The sequence below is a fragment of the Gossypium arboreum genome, chromosome 7 (genome assembly GCF_025698485.1).
Source record: "Gossypium arboreum isolate Shixiya-1 chromosome 7, ASM2569848v2, whole genome shotgun sequence".
Classification (NCBI taxonomy): domain Eukaryota; kingdom Viridiplantae; phylum Streptophyta; class Magnoliopsida; order Malvales; family Malvaceae; genus Gossypium; species Gossypium arboreum.
In genome coordinates this window covers 38,410,133-38,423,513 of record NC_069076.1, presented here as the reverse complement: position 1 = coordinate 38,423,513, position 13,381 = coordinate 38,410,133, and positions in this window count along the sequence as shown.

Sequence of the window (13,381 nt, the reverse complement as noted above, 5' to 3'; positions counted from 1 at the left end):
CCATCAGATCTCGAGGCTCGTGCTCTGCTAGGACTTATGCCATACGCCGCACGCCGAGGATGCTGCCTCTCCAGATGTTATTACCGGTACTTTCACTCTTTTCAATACAAATGTGATTGCTTTGATTGACCCTGGTTCTACTCATTCATATATATGTGAAACCTTAGCATCCAGTAAGACTTTGCCTATTGAGTCTACTGAGTTTGTAATTCGGGTGTCAAACCCTTGGGTCATTACGTGCTTGTTAACAAAGTGTGCAAGAAAAGTCCCTAGTGTTCCGAGGTTCTTGTTTTCCGGCGGACTTAATGCTTTTGCCGTTCGATGAGTTCGATGTTATTCTTGGTTTGGATTGGTTGACCATGCACGATGCGGTTGTAAATTGCAAGAGCAAGACTATCGATTTGAGGTGCGCGAATAATGAAATAATTCGGGTTGAGTCCACGGACTTAAAGGGGTTGCCACCGTAATATCGATGTTGGCCCGTAAATATGTAAGAAAAGGGTGCGAAGCGTACCTTGCGTCGTATCGATGACAAGGAATCGAGAAGAAACCCGAATCTGCGCGTGGTTTGTGAATACCGGATGTTTTCCAGAAGAATTGCGGGTTTACCACTGTTCGGAAATAGAATTTGGCATCGAATTGGTACTGGTACCACTCAATTTCGATAGCTCCGTGATCGTATGGCACCAACGGAATTAAAGGAGTTGAAAGTTCAGTTGCAAGAATTGGTGGATAGAGGTTTTGCTCGCTTGAGTTTTTTCGCCTTGGGGTGCGCCTTGTTGTTCGTGAAGAAGAAGGATGGAACCATGCGATTGTGATCGACTATCGTCGACTTAATAAAGCGGCGATAAAGAACAAATATCCGCTGCCACGTATTGATGACTTGTTCGATCAATCAAGGGAGCCTCGGTGTTCTCGAAAATAGATTTGAGATCGGGCTACTATCAATTGCGAATCCGAGATTCGGACGTGCCCAAGACGCCTTGAGCGAGATATGGTCACTATGAGTTCCTAGTGATGCCGTTTGGGCTCACTAATGCCCTGCGGTATTTATGGATTTAATGAATCGGATCTTTAGACCATATTTGGATCGATTCGTGGTCGTGTTCATTGATGACATCTTGGTCTATTCAAGAAATGAGACCGAACATCTTGAACACCTGCGGTTAGTGCTGCAAATTTTACGGGACAAGCAATTATATGCTAAGTTCAGCAAGTGTGAGTTCGGTTAGAGAGGTTAGCTTCTTGGGTCATGTGGTATTCAGCATCGGGTATTCGAGTCGATTCAATAAAATTTCAGCCATACTAAATTGGAAGCCTCAGAAATATTAATTGAGGTTCAAGCTTTTGGGGCTTGCTTAGTTATTACCGACGATTTGTAAAGGCTTCTCAATGATAGCCACGCCGATGACGGCTTACTCCAAAAGGACGTTAAGTTCGAATGGACGGAGAAATGCCAAAAAGTTTCGATCAATGAAAACTTATTTGATGAAGCCCCAATTCTAGTGCAACCCGAGTCCGCAAAGAGTTTGTCATCTATAGCGACGCCTCTCTACTTGGGTTAGGTTATGATTAATGCAAGAAGGTCGAGTTGTGGCCTATCGTCGAGGCAATTAAAGCCACATGAGAAAAATTATCCGACTCATGATCTCGAATTGGCGCCATCGTATTCGCCTTAAAGATTTGGCGACATTACTTATTTGGTGAAAGGTGCCATGTATACTCGGATCACAAAAGTCTCAAGTATTTGATGACCCAAAGAGACTTAAATCTGCGACAAAGACGTTGGCTCGAGCTGTTAAAGGATTATGAGCTGATCATTGACTATCACCGGAAAGGCGAATGTGGTTGCGGATGCCTTGAGTCGTAAATCGTTATTCACATTACGAGCGATGAATGTGCACTTGTCTATCCGATCCGACAGTGTGTTAGTGGCTGAATTGAAAGCCAAACCATTATTGACACACCAAATTCGAGAAGCTCAAAAAGTCGATGACGAGTTGGTTGCAAAACGGGCTGCGTGTGTTCGAACAAGGACTCGGAGTTTCAAATCGACGATGACGATTGTTTGAGGTTCAAAAGTCGTCTGTGTGTCCCAAAGAATTGAACTCATTTCGATAATTCAATGAAGCCCATTGTAGCCGAATGGCAATCCACCCGGGAGTACGAAGATGTACAATGATTTGAAACGTCGGTTTTGGTGGCATGGTATGAAGCGAGACATCTCCGACTTTGTTTGAGATGTTTAATATGTCAACAAGTGAAAGCGGAACATCGGTGCCTTCGTGATTACTTCACCAATCACGATACCCGAGTGGAAATGGGATCGAGTCACAATGGACTTTGTATCCGGACCGCCATTGTCGTGAGTAAGAAGGATGCGGTTTGGGTCGTGGTAGATCGATTGACTAAGTCGGCCCACTTTGTCCCCGTGACGCACGGATTTTTCAATGGACAAATTAGCGGAATTGTACGTTTCTCAGATTGTGAAATTACACGGGGTGCCTATTTCTATCGTGTCGGATAGAGATCCGAGATTTACCTCGCGATTTTGGAAAAAGTTGCAAGAAGCTTTGGGTAACAAGTTGCATTTCAACACTGCCTTTCACCCCCAAACCGATGGTCAATCCGAGCGGGTAATTCAGATACTTGAGGATATGTTAAGATGTTGCGTCCTCGAGTTTAGTGGTTCATGGAAGCGGTATTTGCCGTTAATTGAATTCGCTTACAACAACAACTTTCAATCAAGTATTAAGATGGCACCTACGAGGCCTTATACGGTCGTAAATGCCGTGACGCCATTGTTTTGGACTGAGCTCGGTGAAAGCAAGATTTACGGGGTGGATTTGATTAGGGATGCTGAACAGAAAGTGAAAGTAATCCGTGAAAGTCTGAAGATAGCCTCCGATCGTCAGAAGTCGTACGCGGATCTGAAGCGTAAGGATGTCGAGTATCGTGGGTGATAAAGTGTTTCTCAAGGTATCGCCTTGGAAAAGATACTCGAGTTCGGCCGTAAGGGCAAGTTGAGCCCGAGGTTCATTGGACCATATGAGATATCGAGCGAGTCGGTCCAAGGGCATATCGCTTGATTTTGCCCCGAACTCAAAAGGTTCACGATGTCTTTCATGTTTCGATGCTTGACGCTATAGATCCGATCCATCGCACGTGATTAGTCCATCGAAATTGAAATTCAAGCCAATATGAGTTATGAGGAAGAACCGATTCGCATCCTATCACGGGAAGTGAAAGAGTTGCGAAACAAGCGGGTTCCACTAGTGAAAGTGTTATGGCTCAAGCACGGGATAGAAGAAGCTACTTGGGAGACCGAGAACTCTATGAAAGAGCGATATCCAAACCTATTTACCGGTAAGATTTTCGGGGACGAAAATTTCTTAAGTGGGGGAGAGTTGTGACAGCCCAAAATTGACCCTAGTCGGAATGTGGTTTCGGGACCACAAAACCGAGGCATAAAAATAATTAAAATTTATTTTGATGCCTATAATATGTGTGTGCTCATGTATGACATTTTATGATGATTGATTTAGTGTTATAAAGGTGAATTCCACTAGAAAGGACTTAGTAGTGAACTTTGAAAGTACGATAGGAAATGTGTGATGACTAAGTAGAGCATGCATGCAAAATAATGGACTTGCATGTCAAATTCCCCTTTTACAAGTGATGGCGGCCATGACAAAGAGATATGGGCTAAACATGTCATGAAACATGTTTTGTTGGGCATTAGGGAGAAATAATAAACAAATAAGCATGGGTAAGAAAAGAATGAAAAAAAAAATGTGTGTGAGAGAGTAGCATTCCCCCATTGCGCGCAACCAAGAAGAGAAAACAAAAAAATTGTTCATCCTTGTTCTCTCCTTTTGGCCAAAAATACTAAGAGGAAGAGGGATTTTGCTTCATTTCCTTTGTTTAGAAGAGATCTAGAAGGTGATTTGGCTAAATTTGCATCAAGAGTAAGGTATGTATGAGGTTGTGTTGGGAGTTTCATGCATGTTTTGGTTGCTAATTTGATGTGCATGTTAGCCATGGCTCAAATCTTTGTTATGCCATGGAAATGGCATTTGGCCAAAGTTGTTATGGTGATAAAGCCATTGCATGCTAAGTGTGAAACTTGATGATGATGCATGCAATGATGGATTGTCTACTCATGAGTAAGATTTTGAGCTTTCTTTTGTTTTATCATGATTGAAGTTGAAAAGAAGCATGATTGTCATATTCGCCATGATGCATTCTTGAGCATGATTCATGCTTCTTGCATGTTAGTTAAAATTTGTGTTTTGGATGGCTATGGACACCTTGAAATTGCCATGCTCATATATGCATATATATGATTGCACATTATGTTTTGGTTATGAACTAAGTGATGAATATATTGGTTTAAAGAAGAAGATGTGGAAGAATGCTTGTGAAATTGCAAGCACAATTCGCCTAGCACACATGTAGGTGCTTGATGCTATATTATAAGTTTTGGGCCACAATGTGCAAAGCATTAATTAGGAAATTGCATGCTGTTTTTGTGAGGTATTAAGTGCAAAATTGACCTCAACATGTACATGAATATTCGCCTTGGGTAGCCTATTGAAGGCCTTAGCATTTCCTTGATGCTCGAATAAATTGTATTGAATTGCTTGATGTAGTATAAAATGTGCATGACCATTGTGTATTCAAGCTAAAGGGTGGCCATATGACCATTTAAACTCCTTGTCATATTCGCCAAAAACTAGCACAATGAGGTTTTAATAAATTGAATTTGTTTGAATTAGCTCAAGAGCTTAGAAGACCACAATTGGACAAGGGAAGGAAAAGGTGATCGAATAGCCGAAAAAGCCGTTCGACAACATCCGAGGTAAGTCCTCAAGAAGTGACTGTACTTGAATTGTGTGAAATAAAGTATGGATGTGTATTGATTATTGATTGTGTATGCATGAGTATTTGAATTCTACCCGGCCAAGTCCCGGCGAATATGCTTGTGACTATAATTGCGTTTGAGCCTTAGTAACGAAAATGAATTATGTATGTCCAATGATAATTGATGTATGTGTTCATGGAAATTGAATGATATCCGGGCTAAATCTCAAGACAATTATGCTGGAAATTATATCCGGTTAAGACCAAGGCAATTGCGCTAGTGGCTACATCCGGCTAAGACCAAGGCATTCGTGCGAGACATTTTATCCGGCTAAGACCAAGGCATTTGTGCACGTGATTATATCCGGTTATATTCGAAGAATCTTGGGCTGGAGGTGAGTGTTGGTTGCTGTAATGAATTCAATTAGCACACTCGAAAAGCCCAAAGGATAAGGTACGTTATATGTGCATTGGAAAGTCGACATGTTTGAGCAACATTCGCTCAATCGACTAATGAATTTCAGTTATTGAATTGATTGATACTTTGTGAAATTATATAATGATGAAGTGTGAAGTAGGAATGTGTACAAATGAAATGATGCATTTGGCTATGTGAATGTATTGCTGTAATTAGAGTTGATTATATTCCTTGAGACTTACTAAGCATAAAATGCTTACCCGTTGCTTTGGCTCTCGGTTTTCTAGATTTCGCTCGAGGCAATCGGATTTGGGATCGTTGAAGTCGAAGTCATCCACACTATCAAGCCTCCATTTTGGTATAAATTTTGGTTGAACTTGAGATGGCATGTATAGGACTACCCTTGTTTGTTAAATATGTTGTAATGTAAGTATGTACGGCCATGCGAAAATGGCTCGAAAAGGAAGCATGAACTTAGACTAATTGTGGGTTGTATGTATATATTTGGTGTCATGATGTGGCTATGGCTTGGAAATGGGAATGTTGGTCATATGATCAGCCATTGGCATGGTTAAAATGATCATATATGAACCTATGTATGGCAAGACTAGTTGAATCATGGAGACTACCAAATAGGTAAGTCCTACCTTAAAACAGATGCTGCCAGCTGCAGTGGCGTGAATGTGAAAAATCACCAAAATTCATAGGAATGGAATTAAATAGTGAATAAGCTATGTAAATGAACCTTGATGAGTCTATTTTCATATGGAAGAAACGAAATGGTCATAGGAGTTACAGGTTAAGAGATATTAAAGCTATTATGAGACAGGGCCAGAATGGTTTCTGGGTTCCCTGTAGCAACTTTAAAAATTCACTATAAATTATCCAAAAATAATTAGGAGACATACCTTATATTTACAGATTCCATTTTGAGTCTAGTTTCATTAGAAACAAACGACACCAGCATTAAAGCCCTGTACAGAGAGATATTCAAGTTATACCGCGCGAAGGTCAGAGCAGTCGATCCCTGTAACATGGGTAACTTTAACTAATAAACTGTACCAATTGGCCCGACCAAAAATCCTAGAAATAAAACCATGGATGTATTTATGAGTCTAAATTCAGGGAAAATTTACGAAACCAGTTTCCGAGTTTTGAAACTCGAGATATGATTTTTAAGGCGACAGTGACGCAGTTTTCCAGCCTGACTGGAAATGTCAAATTGGTGGGCAAAAACATGTGAACTTGGCTTGTTAACCCCTCGGGTCCGACACCGGCGATGGTCTCGGGTTTGGGGTGTTACAATGCTCGCCTGTTTAAGCTTGTTGGATGATGGTAGCTTGTTAGATGAGCTTCAAGTAAAACCGGTGCGGGTCGAGCAGATAAAGAGTAAGCAGTTAATGGATAAGACTTTGCGTGCTCATTTTAGACAAGTAGAAAATGGGGAGATGTCAGATTTTGGGATAAATAGTGAAGGAGTGTTGTGTTTCCGTTGGAGAATGTGTATACCAAAGGACGATGATCTAAGGCAGTTTATTCTACGGGAAACGCATAGTAGTCTCTATGCTATGCATCTTGACAGAAACAAGATGTATCAGAACTTGCGTGAGCTTTATTGGTGGCCTAGACTTAAGCGCTAGGGTATGGAGTTTGTAAGTAAATGCTTGATTTGTCAAAAAGGTGAAGGCAGAACATCAGTTGCCTTTAGGGTTACTTCAGCCAGTAAAGATTCCACTTTGGAAATGGGAAAGGGTTACTATGGACTTTGTTAGTGGGCTACCCTTGACGCCTACTAAGAAAGACTCGATATAGGTTATAATGGATCGATTAACCAAGTCTGCCCATTTTATACTGGTCTACACCGATTACTCATTACAAAAGTTGGCTAGGTTGTATGTGGCGAAGATTGTGAGATTGCATGGACTACCAGTTTCTATAATATCTTATAGGACCCACATTTCACTTTGCGATTTTGGAAGAAGCTGCACGAGGCGTTGGGTACTTGGTTGAACTTCAGTACGGCATTCCATCCCCAAACTAATGGACAGTCGAAAAGGGTGATCCAAGTTTTGGAAGATATGTTGAGGGGATGTGTAATTGAGTTTCGAGGTAGCTGGGAAGACTATTTGTCGTTAGCCAATTTTGCGTACAATAATAGTTATCAAGCAAGTATTGGGATGGCCCCGTATAAAGGACTGTATGGGCGAAGGTGTCGAACTCTAACATCTTAGATAGAATTGGGCGAACAAAGAGTTTTGGGCCCTGAGTTAGTAGCAAATATTGAGGGTAAGGTAAAATTGATTCAGGATTTGTTGAAGGAGGCCTCGGATAGGTAGAAGTCGTATGTTGACCTTAAGTGTCGAGAGATTGAGTATGTAGTGGGGGACTTAGTTTTCCTTAAGGTCTCTCCGTGGAAGAAGGTATTAAGGGTTGGACAGATGGGCAAGCTAAGCCCAAGGTTCATTGGGCCATATCGGGTTGTGAGGTGAATGGGGCCAGTCGCATATCAGTTGGAATTACCTTCTGAATTAAGCCAAATCCACGACGTGTTTCATGTTTCCAAGCTAATATGGTATCGCTTGGATCCTTCACATGCCGTGTCGGTTGAAGAGATCGAGGTTAGGCCAGACTTAACTTTCGAGGAAGAACCCATACAAATAATTGGTCGTTATGTTAAGGTACGAAGAAGGAAGTCTGTCCCATTAGTCAAAGTGCTTTGGCGTAATCACAAGGCTGAGAAGGCTACTTGGGAACCTAAGGAATCGATGCGACATCAATATCCTCAACTGTTTGGATCAGGTAAAATTTCGAGGATGAAATTTCTTTTAGGGGGTAGAGTTGTAACGCCCCAACAATCCCGAACTTTCTTTTTTTTAGTTTTGATAAAAGGTGTGCTTAGTATTCCTAGTCAAGTGTTATTTATGTGATAATAGGCCGTGGTTAAGTTTTGAGTTTGAACTTTGGGGTGAAGGAAATTATAGTTTAATAATTAAAGGAACCTTGATGGCAAGTAGTTTGGTTTTTAAATAAATGAAGGAGAAATTGGACACAAGGAGCCTTGTGTTGGAGTGGCAAGTAGCGTCACATGTAGGGCTTAGAGGTGGTGTCACATGCATGGCAAGGAGGTTTGGGGTTTGAATTCCTCCTTGCTCAAAAGAAGGATTTATTTTTGCTCAATAAATGGCCAGTAGTGGCGTTGGATGTGAACTCTGAAGGGAGTGAGCTAAGGAGAAATTTAAGGAAATGATTAATGAGTTATCAGGGAGAAAAGTAGAAGATGAGGGGTGTAGAGAAGTTGAGCTGAATTGGGAATTTGAGGATAGGTAAATTTGGCTATAGTATATATAGGTGCCAATTTTGGGGATTCTAGGCTAATACCGAATTCTCCCTTTCTATTTTACTGAAAACACTTTTCTCTCTAAATATCTAAAAGCCAAAATCCCTTATTCTTTCTCTTTTATTTTGTACCGATTTCTTCCCTTCCTTTCTCATCAAACTCTTTTCTTTCTTGCTCCTAGTTACTTTCTCTAAAGCCGAATATCTTTTGGCCAAAATCCTGTTGTGCCGCCACTTTTTCTTCAACGTTGGTCGATCGATTCTTGTGTAAGTGCTTTAATTTCTTTTAGTTGGCCTTCCTAGTATCGATTTCTTCTCATTCACTCTTTCTAAATCAATTTTGGTAGGGGATTAGATCGAATCTCAGATTTCAGATCTCTGTCGAATTACTCTTTAGGTGTTTTGGGGTTTTGGGTAAGTTTTCCTCTTTTATTGGTTACGGTTGGCCGAATGGTCATGAATGATTTAAGAGTGACTTAAGATGATTGCGAGTCACTTGTTGTTTAGTTCTTAATGATTAAAATTGATACAATTTTAAGACATACTCATGATTAGTGATCAAGGAAGAGTTGTTAAGGCTTGTCATTCAAGGTTTGTGGCTAAAGATATCAGCACATCTTAGTACTAGGTATGTACATACACTGCACACATAGAGTAGACCGACAAATCTCGAAATGCTGAAAAGCCGAAATGCCAAAAAGCCAAAAGTTTGGCTATAGTAGTCTTACGAGTGCACAAACACTCGTAAGGGGGGAAACTGATATGCTATCATAGGCCCATGAGCGATTCCATGGACTTGGGCCGTGTATTGGCCAATGGGACCAGAATGGGCTAAATGGTTCGATGGGCTATATGGCCCATAATAGGCAAAATTGGCAATTTGATACTATGTGATGAAAAACCATATGATTGCATGATTATGAATGTTATTGGGCCTGATGGGCCATATGAATGTGATTGGGGCCGATGGGCCATTTAAATGAGATTGGGCCTAAAGGGGCCAAATGAATAAGTGTGGATCTGTTAGTGTTTAGTAAGGGGTTATGAACCTAGATTTTGGTAACTACTTAACCAGACATAAAACTGAAATAATTAATTAATTGTGACCGTGGACGAGTCATAAGTTTAAGGTGTGGCAATGAGTATATGCTTGTCTAGGATTGGATCTAAGGAGAGCTTGGTACTTAAGTTGTCTTAATGACTCACCTCCTCTTCTCTGGAATCCTATCTGGTGCATAATATCTGTTCATTTTAGCCAATGAGGACTTGTTAACAGACCAAGGAAAGTAATAAACCCATAATAAAGAGAAATTATAGAAATGCCCCTAAAGGTCAAAATGACTAAAATACCCTACCTGTGGAATGTAAGATTTATGGATGTTACATGTATATCTGCTGCATTCATAGGACAGTCTGATTAAGTTGCATATGGGTTAGGATTTATGGAACAAAGGAAGAATATGAGGATCGCATGGTTGTTAACGACCGTGGATCCACTGGTGGCTTTTTAAGCCCAATATATAAGTAGCAGCTTGCTGCAACGTTAGGTAGCACCTCAACTGGGCTACCATTAGAGTGTATCAGATGGGTGGGTCGATATTTATATCCCTACATGGTCTGTATCGGGGGATAGAGATGGTGAGTAGCGATTGGATGGGTAGGATTCGTGCATATTTGATTGCTTTACATCTATTCTAATATTGAATTGGGCTCAAGCCCAAAAAGACTTGCTATTGCATGCTTTACTATTTGCCAAGGGTTGTACACACTGAGTTTTCAAAAACTTACCCCCTCGTTTATTTTTCTCAGGTGATCCTCAGTAGGTGGTTTGATGGTTGAAGGGACTCCGAGGTGGCCAGCTAGCAAGATAACTTGGACCTGTTTTCTTAAGCTTATAATTTCTAGTATTTTAAGTTATGTCAGTCCGGATTTTAATAAGGCCTATTCGCTAGATATTATTTCATTGTCATTACTACGCATTGAAACTAAATACAAACTAAATGTTATTTAGTTTTCTCTTTTGAAGGGTTTTCAATGAAAACAAGGTTTTCGATAAAACACTTCAATGTGACACGCTGGATCCGGCCATAACGTCCGAACCGGGTTTGGGGTGTTACAAATTTCTACTATAGAATTAATTGCATTGATACTTAAGTTGTTCTACTTTTAGGAACCAATTTTCAAACAACTATCGTAAGCTAAACATGCTTAATCAATTTCCACAAATTTCGAAATTAGTTAAAGAGTTATTATCCTTATTGAACATCACTGATATCAATAAACTCAACATAGTTTGACAGTTATTTGACATTTGTATGTAATAGAAAAATTAATGACAAAATGCATGAATATTAAAGCATATATCTATGGATTACTATATGTACAAAACAACATACCCCCAAACCTAAGGGATGCATTGTCCTCAATGCATGAACAATGAAACATGTGAAAATGAAAAAAAATAACAACTAGCAATTAAAAAATTACAATGGAAACAAAATATGAATGCATTAAAAATATAGTATAAAATGATAGAAGAAAACAAAAGCTTGGCAAGAATTGGGGTTACATTATTTGGGTTGGGTGGATTTCGTGGAAGCACATTTGAAACATTGCATCCTTTTTATTTCACCAACATCATCTTAAACAAATTTTTCAGCAGCTCTTTGATAGTGCTTTTGTTTTTGTTGGTTAATAAGAACCTCTTCTTCATCAACAGTGTCTGACTTTGTGAAATCATCAATCAGTTGATGAACTGCACATTCTTGTTCTGTCATAGATGCAGTAGTTGACGTACTGCTGATGTTTTCAGGTGTAGTAGCTTGAGTTACAACATCGTCATCCTTCGCAGATTCAACATGGAAAGATTCAGTCTTTTCCGCTTCTCTCTTTTGTTCCATGGTCTTCTTCTTTGCAGTAATTTCTTCATCATCATCATCCTCTTCCTCTGTCTTTAACAACAATTCTTTTGGAAAAAAAGGAATTGAGGCATGCATCGGGTAAAGTTCTTCTCAAGAGATTTCTTCATGGCCATATCTCTTGGCTAGGTATACCCCCCAAATACAGCCATTTCCTCTTATGCTCGACAAAAATCAGTGGTTAGCCTTTTTTGGTGTTCCTCCAATAGTCAAAATTGTTGCTACAACATCTGAAGCTAACCAATCAGTTTCTACTCAAAATTACTATGAGACGTTGGTGGATCAGTATTAGTATGAAGAGGTGGTGATGATGTAGATGTGGATCCTGGATGCCTCGGCATTTCCTCCCTAGAAAATCTTAGGGCGAGTTTCTTTGTGATGGCTCCTTTGTTGGGGATTGTGTCTTTATTTGTTTGACTAGGAACCATCGCTCATTGAAAAAGTGTTGTAATGCTGGATGGAAAATTTAAGACACTGACATTCTTCTTAGAGCAGCAGTGGACTTATCTAAAAATAATGCTTCCAACATTGATCTTTTTGCCGTCATAATCAAGTGCAATAATAATAGGCGTTCTTTTGAAACAGTTGGATTATGAGTAGAAGGGATGAGATGAGTTTTAAGGAAATGATACTAGACTCTGTAGCGAGGTTTCAATGATACACATTCAATGATATAACAATCATTTCTAAAAATCATCCACTTTGTCCTATAGACATATAAATCTATCAGTGCTTGTTGGAATCCTTCAATGGTCATAGACTTGACAAATTGGGCATGTTCGTCTAGGCTGTGAGATAACCCATATTGTGCATTAATGGAGTCTTCATCGAACAACAAAGATAAACTGCACACATATATAAAAGCATTGTCCGAAGAGGTAAAATGAGCATAAAACACTTTCACTACCTTGGTGAAAACATCATCGGGGTGGAGACAGAAGATTTTCCATCCATGTGTCTTTACCACGGAAGAGATAGCTTTAGAGTAACCAATAAATGGAGCATCTTGAAAAGAAAACCTTTTACATATAAAATGGCCTCTTTGATATGTTCTAGGTATACTTTTCATCTTTGATTTTGCTAAAAATGTTCGTAGAAGCATAGGGGTGGAAGAGGTTAGTGCTTGGTGAGCCATTGTATCGACTATAGTGACTGAAAAAATAAAAAAAAGGTGAGGCCTTTACAGTTTGAATGGAGTAAAAATAAAAAAAAAAAAGTTGAAGAAGATGAAACGGAAAAAAAGTTAGAAAAGAAGTGAAACGATTAGGGTAAACATGAAAGAAAATATAGCAATGACGTGGTGGCTAAGATTAACCTAAGAGTGTGCCCTGAAATAGAAAAAATAAAATTTAAGTGGGAAAAGAAAAATAGCTGAAAAATTAGGAAATTAAAATTAACTAATGTAATGAATGGGTTGTAGACCAGAATGTGCCTGTAAAAAAAAGTAAATAAACTTAATGAAGAAATGAAACAGAGAATTAAAAGCAATGAATAAAATAGAATAAGAAAGAAACATTAAGCAGTAAGAAAAGTGATGGAACTTTTATCACAAATTAGAGGGGCTCTAAAGTAGTGCTTTAATCATTGACCATTGACTTTGAAAATGGAACCAATCTTTGTAACACCCCAATCCCGTATCCGTCGCCGGAATAGGTAAAGGGGCATTACCGGACTTGAAACTCATATCAAAATAGTAAAAAATTATTATTATTTTTTTTGAACATTCCTTTAGATAAGTACTAAAGGCAGTCAGGGATACAATTTAAACTTCTATAAGTATACATTCAAAAGATTCCATTTTCGCATGGCTTATATACATTAACCAAAATATTCTTGACAACGGGTC